Here is an 11,408-nt window from a genome sequence, read left to right as displayed (position 1 = left end):
GTCAATCGATTAAAGAGCAGAGAGGAACGTGAAGGAGGTGACACCAAGGGAAATATAAATTTGGAGGAGTTGAGGAGCCTCAATTAGTAAGGATTCCTAAAGGCATTCTGTGGGAGTGGATGGAGAAGATAGTGTAGTAAGAAAAGGCCTCCCAGGCACAAATGGTGCACCATGGTGAGATCACTAGGTACCACAGAGGCATTAGAGGAGTAATGAGAAGACCAGAGGAACCATTGGTGGGGAGCGAGCAGTAAGTGACGATCCAGAGAAATATGGATGAGGGGAGTGTCAGTGGAGACCAATTCAAGCCATTCACAAGATAGCTAGCCTTGTAGTAGGATTGTATGTCGGAGAGTGCAAAGCCACCCTGTGTTTTGTGCCAGGTTAGGAAGGAGTAAGCTAGACGTGGGTGGGAACTCTTCCTTTGTTGTGTTTTTTTGGGGCAAAATCCAGGAGTGGGTACAATAGGAATGGGAACTATATAGGAAGTTCTCATACTCTTGGCTTTGGCTCATAAAAAAACGCAGCAAAATCTGCAAAAGATTAAAAGCAGCTTTTCTGCAGTGTGAGCTCTTAGCCTAAGGCCTCCTGCTCATGACCGAGTGTGCCTCGGAGGCTGAGTTTGCAGCAGAACGCACTTGTGTGACATTCAGAGTGACAGCCAAGTGTCCTCCAACTGCATTCTACCATGTGCCCATTTTTATGTAGGCTTCCAATCTGTTTCAATGATGTGGAGCAGGATAGGATCTGCTCTATGTTCATTGGAATGGAACTGACCATTGGTCACCCCCTCGGAGGAGCATCGGCCTGCACACTCAGTCATGTGCATTAGGCCTGGATACATCTGCAGTAGAAGTATATATGACTAGATGTGGCACACAGACAGCCGGAGATGCCATGCACACAGTCATACAGTAGGCACATTTGATAGGAGATTAAGACCTTACTCACACATCAATAAGCCAAAACCAGCTGTGGAGACCACACAGAGATGGGGTAAAAAGGACAGAATCCAGCGTGTTTGAACCCTCACTTGTTGTTTACTTACAAACACATAGGTGTATCTAATATTGGAATCAATGGGGCAAACTTATTAAGATTGTCGCTTCCTACGGCTGCCTTAATAAAGGCCCCGACAGGTGTAAGGCCTCGTTCACATCTGCATTGGTAATCCGTTCGGGAAAGTCCGCATAGGGCTCCCCCCCCCCAATGGACTACCAAATGCATTGGCAAGTGATGTACAGTGAAAGCACATGGACCCCATAGACTATAATGGGGTCCATGTGCTTTCTGCACGGTCTCCGCATGGAACATGCAGACAGAAAAGTACATCGCAATCTACTTTCATATCCGCATGATTAGTGCGGGCAGCGCGCGTAAAGCACATGGACCCCATTATAGTCTATGGGGTCCATGTGCTTTCACTGCACACTGCTTGCCAATGCGTTTGGTAGTCCGTTCGGGGGGTCCCCATGCAAACTCCCCCGCCAACGGATTACCGACGCAGATGTAAACGAGGCTTAAGTTACAATTATGTCCTTGGTAAGTAATGAACATGATAAAACTTACTAACAAAGACGTTGAAATGCCCCTTGAACACATTACTAAGTGCACTGTAGCCTGTTTTATATTGTAGTACCCACACCAGTCCTCTAGGGGGCAATGTTTCTCCAGGTTTATTGGACCATCGAACAATTTTTTTCCTAAACTTTTAAAACACACTTTAATTTGTTTTGCCCACATCAATTTTCAGAATGTGTCCCCACCGCTGTGCACAGCTCCTGCCGCGGCATATTGGACATTAAAGTGACATTTTATTATTGCAGCATTAATTACAGGACACGAGACGGTTATGTAAAACTGGGGAACGTGCAGGATTTAGTAAGAGAGCATGGAGGTGTGCTATATAACTGAGGATATACAGGTGCTTGTCGTGTATGCATTGGTACATTATCTATTGTAATCATATCTGATACTCTACGGACCCATAGACTTTCATTGACATGATGCATCTGTGATATAAAAGGACAGGTCTCTGCCTAACTAAGGTCTACAAAAATACATGATTGTCTGAATAATCACATTGTCCGTGCAACATGCAGACACCACATATATGACTAGTAGGGTTGAGCTGATCTTGACTTTTCAGGATCGATTTTAAAATCCGATTTCCGATCATTTTTCATTTGAACCCGATCTCGATCCCAATTCCAATTCCAATGCAAGTCAATGGGATTTTTTTTATTAATCGGAGATCGGATTTTAAAAACAATCCTATTCACTATACAGCATGGAATCTAACAATTGAACGCTTTAATTGTTAGAATCCACGCTGTGTAGTGAATCACTAAGTATCCAGAAGATTTTTTTTTAATCCTCTGGCTACTTAGTCCCCCCTGGTGTCCACTTACCTGCAGAGATGGCTGCTCCGGTGCCGGTGTTCTTCACCTCGCTGCCGCTCCACGCTGCTCTTCTTGCCTCGCTGCCCCCTGCCTCCCAGGTTAGGAGAGTGTGGGCGCAGTGGCGTAACTAGGAATGGCGGGGCCCCGTGGCGAACTTTTGACATGGGCCCCCCCCCCCCCCCGACACCGAAGATCTCGACCGAGTCCCTCCTACGCATTCCTGCGCACTCTATTATGTCCCATAGTGGCCCCTGCACACAGTATTATGTCCCATAGTGGCCCCTGCACACAGTATTATGTCCCATAGTGGCCCCTGCACACAGTATTATACCCAATAGTGGCCCCTACAGGACTAAATACTGTCACGTCACCCGCTGACCGCTATACCAGGACAAATTGTGGATAAAAAATCTGGTCATGTGCATTACAATTTAGTAACTCCATGTGCCTCATATTAATAGCAGTTAACCCCATCATCTCCCTCACATTAACCCCTGTGTGCCTCACCATAAGAGTTACTGATATGTGAGAGACATGGAGGTAATAATAAAGTATCTTCATTACTATTACCCCCATATGTCTCACATATCAGTAACTCTTATGGTGAGGCACACAGGGGTTAATGTGAGGGAGATGATGGGGTTAACTGCTATTAATATGAGGCACATGGAGTTACTAAAACACAAGTAATCACCCCATATGCCTGACATTAATAAGTAACCCCAGTACGTACCTGTGTAGCTTTAGTTTCACTTTCCTTCTTCCTTTCTTCCTCCAGTGAAGGACGGACGGCAGGAGCTCGGCAGGGATAAGCCCCGCCTCCTCCTCTCATTGGTGGGCAGAGGACAGCAGAGAAAGGGAGGGGGGAGAGAGGGGAGAGCGTCCTGCAGCGCTGACAGGAGCCAGAGCTGCAGCTCCTGTGTCTCAGCCGTGGCTGCAGCTTCGGGGCCCCCTGTTGGTGGAAAGTATTCCACCAACAGGGGGCCCCGATCATTATACTCGGGGGTCCGAAAAGACCTCCGAGAATAATGATAGCAGCGGTAGCAGCTGTCACCGGGCCCCTAATGTCCCGGGCCCTGTGGCAGCTGCTACCGCTGCTATGGTGGTAGTTACGCCACTGTGTGGGCGGGTTAGGAGAGTGTGGGCGGGTTAGGAGAGTGTGGGTGGGTACTGGGAGGGGCCACAAGCCCTGCCTTCCTAGCTCTTTAAACACTCACCTGGGAGGCGGCGGCAGCGAGGTGAGAAGAGTAGCGTGGAGCGGTAGCGAGGCGAAGAAGAACACCAGGCACTGCAGACCAGTCTCCCAGTCTCCCATTAGAATGAATGGAGGCAGCTGACGCGCAGGGGATTAAGACTGTGTGCCGGCTGCTTCCATTCATTCCTATGGAACCGCAGCGGAGCCTTCACACTGAGTAAACACTCTGCTCAGAATGAGCGGAGCGTATACTCAGTGTGAAGGCTAAGCAAAGCATTGTGGGAAATAGTACTGATCTCGATCCCAGCTAAAAAGATCGTGTTCGGAATTCCGATCGCGATCGCGAAATTTTCACGATCGCCGATCGGAATCCGATCTTTTCTGAACACAATCGCTCAACCCTAATGACTACATGCCTCCTTTTACCACTAGTGATGCTGTGGAAACCTTTCAGCTGCTAAGATTGTGAAGGCTCTATAAGAACATAGCAAATTTTCCATAAATCGCAACATTATAGTATTGTGATCTATGGTACAGATGTGGCAAACGTTGGAATATATCTTATCAGAAAAAAATGCTGCTTTCTCAAATCATCAGGTTGTTTCCCCGACTCCCAATCCCTCGCTATACTGACTTTCACTCAAAATCTCTGCTCAAGACAGACTGGAGGTCACATGCTTCAGGTTACACTGTAGAAATATTTAAGGTCCCGTGTAGCGAGCCGCAGACAAAAATCGGTGAGGAAAAATGCACATGGACCCCTAAAAAACATTAAAAGACTAATGAAAGCATATATACCCCAAAATGGTGCCCAATGAAAGTTCAACTCATCACGCAAAAAACAAGCCCTCACCTAGCTATGCGGACAGAAAAATAAAAAAGTTCTGAATTGTGGAGGCAAAGAAGGAAAATATGAAAAAAATCGCACTAATGTACAATCTATTCTGTGTCCTTAAAGGGTTAAAGGCCAAAATATGTAAAATATTAAGGGGTTAAAAAGGAATTAACACCCCAGCTGCACCCTGATCATTTATCCATTCTCCATTACTATGAAAACTGATGGGATTTTGCAGCGAGTTCATCAATGGCGAAGCAATTTGCAGATTACATTCATTTATTCTCGCCAAGCAACAAACGAGTTTCAGCAAATTTTACCAAAAAAATGGAATTTAATAAAGCTGGAAAATTGTTTCGTCTTTCAATTAAACATGACATAAAAAAAATCTGGATGAAATTAACATCCACATGGTTCACGGAGAAATAATAGCGCTCCTCTGCGGAGAGATCCGGCTGCTGAGATTTTTATTGCAACGGCTTTAATATTGGCTGGATGGGATCTACATATCAGGAAGAAGTCAGATTTTTATCCGCAGGGGGTGAAATTGCAAAAAAATAACCCCCCCTTCATATTGAAAAAATGTATCCTCCGTAAAGAGAAAGTATATGTCCATGTGTGTTATTTACTAAAAAGAGAAAAATGTGCAGCACCCCAGAGTGCACCCCTATTATGTATGTCTTTGTACCTTTGGGTTATGTTTGTATGTTTTATCAATATGTGATGTGTTACGTGGATTTGTTATTTCCCTGTTAGTTTCCCCCTTGTTCAACCCCTACACTTGGTATAGTCGTGGCCTATCACAGGCCACTGGGCGGGGTCTGGGAGACTCAGGTCTCCAGAAGGAACGTTACAGCCTCAGAACAGTCCAGTGTGTGTAGTTGGAGTCAGTACCTGCCAGCACTGTGCACTGGGGCCTAGCAGTTCAGTTGTTCAGCCTCTTAGGAGGAATAATTCAGCCCAAGGCTCTACTAGAGAGAGTGTTGTGGGCATGCTCTATGAACTGTATAGAGGTCACTGTATAGGGAGGATAGGAGGTGATCTGTAATCATGATCTCTGCTCCACTATTGTGAATGGTGGAATGTGAGTTATCTATATGTAGATGTTACCTTATCTTTTACCTGTCCTGATAAAGGGATGACTGCTGAGAAGTGATCTCTACAGAACAGGAGGTCTCAGCCTAGTATGAAGCTCAGTAGCTGGAGTGAAGGTGTATTTTCGCCAACTATCCTCTCCTTTTTGACTGGCATAAAATGATACATTAGAGAAATTTTTCAAAAATATCAGATCATTCCTAAGAATACTAGAAAAAAAGTTTTCTTTCTTGTTGTTCTTCATTCTGACGGTCATAATTTTTTTGGACCGGCCTTCATTTTAATGGACACCATTTACTTATACATGACTGATTTATCTGTCTTAATATATATTATTTGTGTAGAAGCAAATAGAATTTGTAATGGTAAACACTTCCTGTTATATAAAGAATACACCATATTCCTGTTCTGAAGAGATCACTTCTCAGAATTCACCTTATTATAATCACAGCTAGAGACAGATAATATAGGATTTATCATTGACAGTAGGTAATGGAGATAGGAAATCTTCTCCCCGTTCCTGCTCATCACAAAGCATGCCACAATATTCCTGTTCTGTAAAGATTACTTCTGTGGGCATGATTTGCGATAGGATACTTCTGTGTTTTCCCACAAAGCTTGCCTACAATATCCCTATTCTGTAGAGATCACTTTTGTCATCCTCTTCTGGAGAGATCACATTGCACCTAATTATCATCACAGGCAAGATTATAATTATAGGTAGCATAATAGCTCTTTTATAAATCTATGGTCAGTTAACACAGGATTCATTATTGACAATAGGTCCTTACCTTCACTGTTCATTAGAAAGCATGCCCACAACCATGACCTTTGTAGGTCACAGAGAATGCCCCTAATACAGTCCAATGAATAATTTTCTTATGTTCTTGAATTTTCTTATGTTGATGTGGTTGCTAAAGCAAATCTCTTACTTTTTATGCAATTTCCTCGATTATGTCTCAGAATACAGTGTTAGGCTGCCTTCACTCGGAGTAACGTTGGGCTGAATTTGTGCTTATTTTTACAGGCGTAGAAAAAAAAACATTGTGTTTACGCAACTTTTTTTTACTATGAGCGTATACGCAGTGTTTTTGCTCGCGTAAACGCTCTGTTAAAAAACGCGGAGCGTTTACGCTAGCAAAAAACGCAGCGTATATGCTCTTAGTAAAAAAAACTTCTGGATGACACTGCGCACGGTAGACACAGGAACATTCAGGTCTTTGGAGATGGACTTGTAGCCTTGAGATTGCTCATGCTTCCTCACAATTTTGCTTCTCAAGTCCTCAGACAGTTCTTTGGTCTTCTCTCTTTTCTCCATGCTCAATGTGGTACACACAAGGACACAGGACAGAGGTTGAGTCAACTTTAATCCATTTCAACTGGCTGTAAGTGTGATTTAGTTATTGCCACCACCTGTTTGGTGCCTCAGGTAAGTAACAGGTGCTGTTAATTACACAAATTAGAGAAGCATCACATGATTTTTCAAACAGTGCCAATACTTTTGTCCACCCCCTTTTTTATGTTTGGTGTGAAATTATATCCAATTTGGCTTTTTGACAATTCTTTTTGTGGTTTTCTATTGAAGACAAATTGAATGAAGATAATAATACCAAAGAATTTGTGATTGCAATCATTTTCTGGAAGAACATGAGTATTATCTGACAGAATTGCAGGGGTGCCAATACTTATGGCCAATACTGTATGTATTTAATGTATTTCCTATAGGGTGCGGCTCTATAGTGTCCTTGTCCAGTCTTTTGGCTGCCGACTAAATGACAGTAGTCTGCTACGTGGCTTAAAGTCATACTAACAAGGCGCGGGGCCTTCCTAATACTTCTCAGCATTGTCTCAGCTAACATTCTAAGGAAATCAGTCATGCTACAATAATATTAAGAGACTTCACTGCAGCGGAAAGAACACTAATTAAAATGACAACTTGTCATGTATTGGATGGAGAAAATCAATTGTTTTATCAAATTAAGATGTTCTGCTTGACTGAACACTTTGCCAAGGCCACAAAGGCTGCACGAACGACCATCCTTTATATCAAGTCTACCTGGCGCTTTATTATGGATGAGGCAGAACTCGGCTCTGACATGGCCAGATCATTTCTTTTCTAATCACAAACCGATTTATTCTTGGACATGATAACATTTCACTACCCCGAGGAGGATACAGAGAACTTCCCACTTGTACGTAATGAGACAAAGGTGAAAAAAGATGGTTCGGGAATCATTATTCTCCTTTTGTTACTTCTTGTAGGACAATGCTGTCTGGACGGGGGAGGAAAGGTTTGTGAAATGGCTCTTCTTAGGAAACATTGACACCTATAGGGGGCTGAATTTGAAGCGGGGGAGCAACTACCGGGGTAGCAGCGGCCGGTACAGGGCCCGGGACATTAGGGGGCCCGGCAGCAGCCAGTACCGCTGTAGATTTTTTAACGGGCCCTATTTACTTAATGGTCCCCGCTCCTGTTCACGGCCAGCGGCGCTTCCGCTTATGTGGAGACAGCGGTGAGCAGGAGTCGGGTTTGTTAATTTAGGCCGCAGGCTTGCAAACCCCACAAACACTGCTATCATTATACTCAGGGGTCATAGGCGAATGCGTGGGAGAGTCGGTCGGGGTCTTCGGGGGATATGTTGGTTGCTTGGGGGAAGTGGGTCAGGGGGAAGCCAGCTCAGAGGTCCCCGCCATTCCTAGTTATGCCACTGATCTGAAGATAATTAATAGTGGTAGCCTAACCTCAGGATAAGTCATTAATATAAGATCGTTCTGGGTCTAACACCCAAACCCCATGCAGATCAATTGTTTCAGCAGCTGGAAGTCGTATACAAGTTATATGCCCGGGAACAGCTTTTATCTGATTCAAAAGAATGGGAGTGGGGCTGCAGTTCCAGGCGCCACCACTACAGTGTATAGACCGTAAGCTATATACACCTCCCTACACTGTAATGGTGGCATCTGGAACAGCAACCACACTTGGATAGGTGCAGGGCTTCTTCCAACCATAATCTGAACCAGCTTATTAGCATATTGTATGGGAGGTGGACCCTGACCAATCTGATACTGATGTATGGTATGGCTAGGTCAATAGTATCAATTATCTTCAGGTCCTGGACAACCTCAACTTTGCTGGAAAGAATCACCAGGTTGCAGTCTCCAGGGCAGTTTCAAAGTGATTGAGGTAGTAAAAAGTTGGTCACCAAGGAGTCAATAAGATGGAACAGAATCCTGGATCAGGAACTAAGCCGAGGTCAAAACCCAGAGAAGAACTACAAGTGTTAATCATGGATCTAAGGGTAAAATAGAACAATGTTCAAAGTCAAGTTAGGATCCCACACGAAGAGCAAATACAATAGCCACAAAGCACAAGGACTTGTGAGAATGAACAACCATGTCAGATAACTTTGAAGCAGGGGAGAGAAGACCAGTCCCACTATTTCTTTTGGTAAGGGTCTGCTTTTGACTGCTAGGAGGAGGATCACCCACATAGATATGGTGCTGGAGCATGACATGGATGGTATTGCACATCTTATAGGATGTTACCACCCTACTAATATTATAAATGAAAGTTTATGTTTGGATGTTTGTTACTCAATCACACAAAAACAGATGAATGGATTTGAATGAATTTTGGCACATAGATAGATAGGAAGCTAGATTAACACATAGGCTACTTTTTATCCAGGTAAATGACATGGCTTCACGACTATTATGAATTTATGTTCACAGACTATATAACACTACTCTTGCAGCAGCTTATCTCAGGTTCTGATAAAGCCAGGTCTGTTATCTCTCTATATAAACACTCAGCTAAACCTCAGTCCATTCTGTACATGCATCTGCATATTATCTGCTCTGCTCCAGGCAGTGCTGACACACTGGATGGGAAAACACCTTTGATCCAAATTGGCAGTTTGCTACTTTTAAACATGTCGGGAAAAAGAAAATCAAATGTGTCGCAAAATTCTAAAACAACGAGAGCTATGAAGATAGCTAGAAGTCACAGAGTTCTCCTCAAGCGGAGCTCAGGGGGGATCATCGATGCCAACAACACGCTCATTATATGGCGTCCCAGCCATACAATCACAGGCACAGTGTGAGGAACAAGTTCAGCGGCAGGTCAGCTTAACAGCTGCCGAAATGCCAGAGCATGCGGATCATCAATGCCAACAACACGCTGATTACATGGCGCCCCAGTGAGCTGCTGAGATGCTGGAACAATCACTGGCACGGCGTGAGGAATAAATTCAGCAGCAGGACAGTTTGAGAGCTGGCGAAACGCCAGAGCAGGCAAACCATCGACGTCAGCAAGTTTCTGAATATAGGCGGATCATCGATGCCAACAACACGCAGATAAAGTCACGTCCAGAGGCTAGTTGTTTCTATATTATACATGGTTTTGGATGCAATCAGTTTTCTATTATTAGAATATATTGTATGTGATGTGACTGTTTTTTGGAATCCTTTCCTTTCTGTATAAGAATCTCAAATGCAGCTCAGGCACCGAAGTAAAAAACTATTCCTTGACACATCTTGATGTGCTATTTAGAGGCTCCAACAATTATTAAAGCACCTTGTTGTCGGTATTTAGTGTTCTTCACCATTATTAAGTGCACCTCTCATCTACTGGAGAATTTAACAAGTCAGGGATGAATCTGCAGATCAATGTCGTCTTATTTAGATGGGAAGAAGCAGCTCAGGCTATGTACTATGTACTACTGAAAAATCAAGTCTACTATGTTTTATCTAGCAAGCTTGTGCTCAAGATTGTTCATCTCAAGGATGCAGTTATAAAACAGAATGCCCAAAAGTGTCCTAGAAATGTGGCCGCATTGCCCATAAGAATCAAACAGATTCCGGGTTCAAGGTTTTTTTTGCAATTCTAGACATATTGGGGGAGATTTTTCAATCTCTCTATGTCGGTTTTCTGGTGTAGGTCATATTGTGGTGCACATTTGGCGCAAGACCCTTTTGTGCAAATGTTTTCCTGGGAATTATTAATTTCAGAATTAATTTTGTTCATGATCAAGCCACAGTCACAAATATATGTTTGTATGCAAAGAATTTATTTTGGTTCACAGAAATCATTTGCACACAAAATCAATACATTTTTTTACGGAATGCAGAAAAATAATTTTGTGATGCTTCTTATTTTGTGTGTGCAGAATTCATTTTGTGAAATCATTTTGCTAAACTGTTTATGTTTTGGTATTTTGTCTCACAAAATCTATTTTTGAATACAAAATGTCACTTCGTCACAAAAAATATAATTTTTGGGTCAATAAAATCATTTGTCAAACACAGTTCTTTATGGGGATTACAGAATCACAAAATAAATCTTGTGCACACAAAATTATATTTTGTAAGAAACAGGAGCAAATAGGGGAGCATTTTCCACTGTGAACAGAAATCAACCAAAGAATTTGTTACACAATATGTTATTTTGTGACTCAAAATGTTATTTTATCACAAAAATTATTTTCTAACTCAAGATTCTATTTTGCAAGACTTGTCACTAAATAAAACTGGAACACAAAATAAAATTCTGTGCCGCAATAGATTCTGTAAACACGGAATGTGATCTTTGTACACACAGAAGATTGAGTGAGCATAACATACACTACATGAGCATATATATTGTGTACTAGCTGGTACCCGCGACTTCGTCTGCGGTGATTGTAGCAGTGGGTATATACAGGTGCGGGTAAGGTTTTCGTACTGTGTATAAGGTATGGGATATGAAATGTAACTTTGTATCTTGTTTTTGCTGTAATTCAGAGAATACGTGAGACTTTTGTGTTGAAGTTACTTTGTATTTGAGCTGCTATATGTTGTGAGAAACTTTACATAGTGACTTTGGGACAGAAGTATTTGAAGT

The sequence above is a fragment of the Leptodactylus fuscus genome, chromosome 4, assembly GCF_031893055.1.
Source record: "Leptodactylus fuscus isolate aLepFus1 chromosome 4, aLepFus1.hap2, whole genome shotgun sequence".
NCBI lineage: Eukaryota > Metazoa > Chordata > Amphibia > Anura > Leptodactylidae > Leptodactylus > Leptodactylus fuscus.
The sequence above is the reverse complement of the archived record's forward strand: the minus strand, read 5'-3'. Positions refer to the sequence as shown.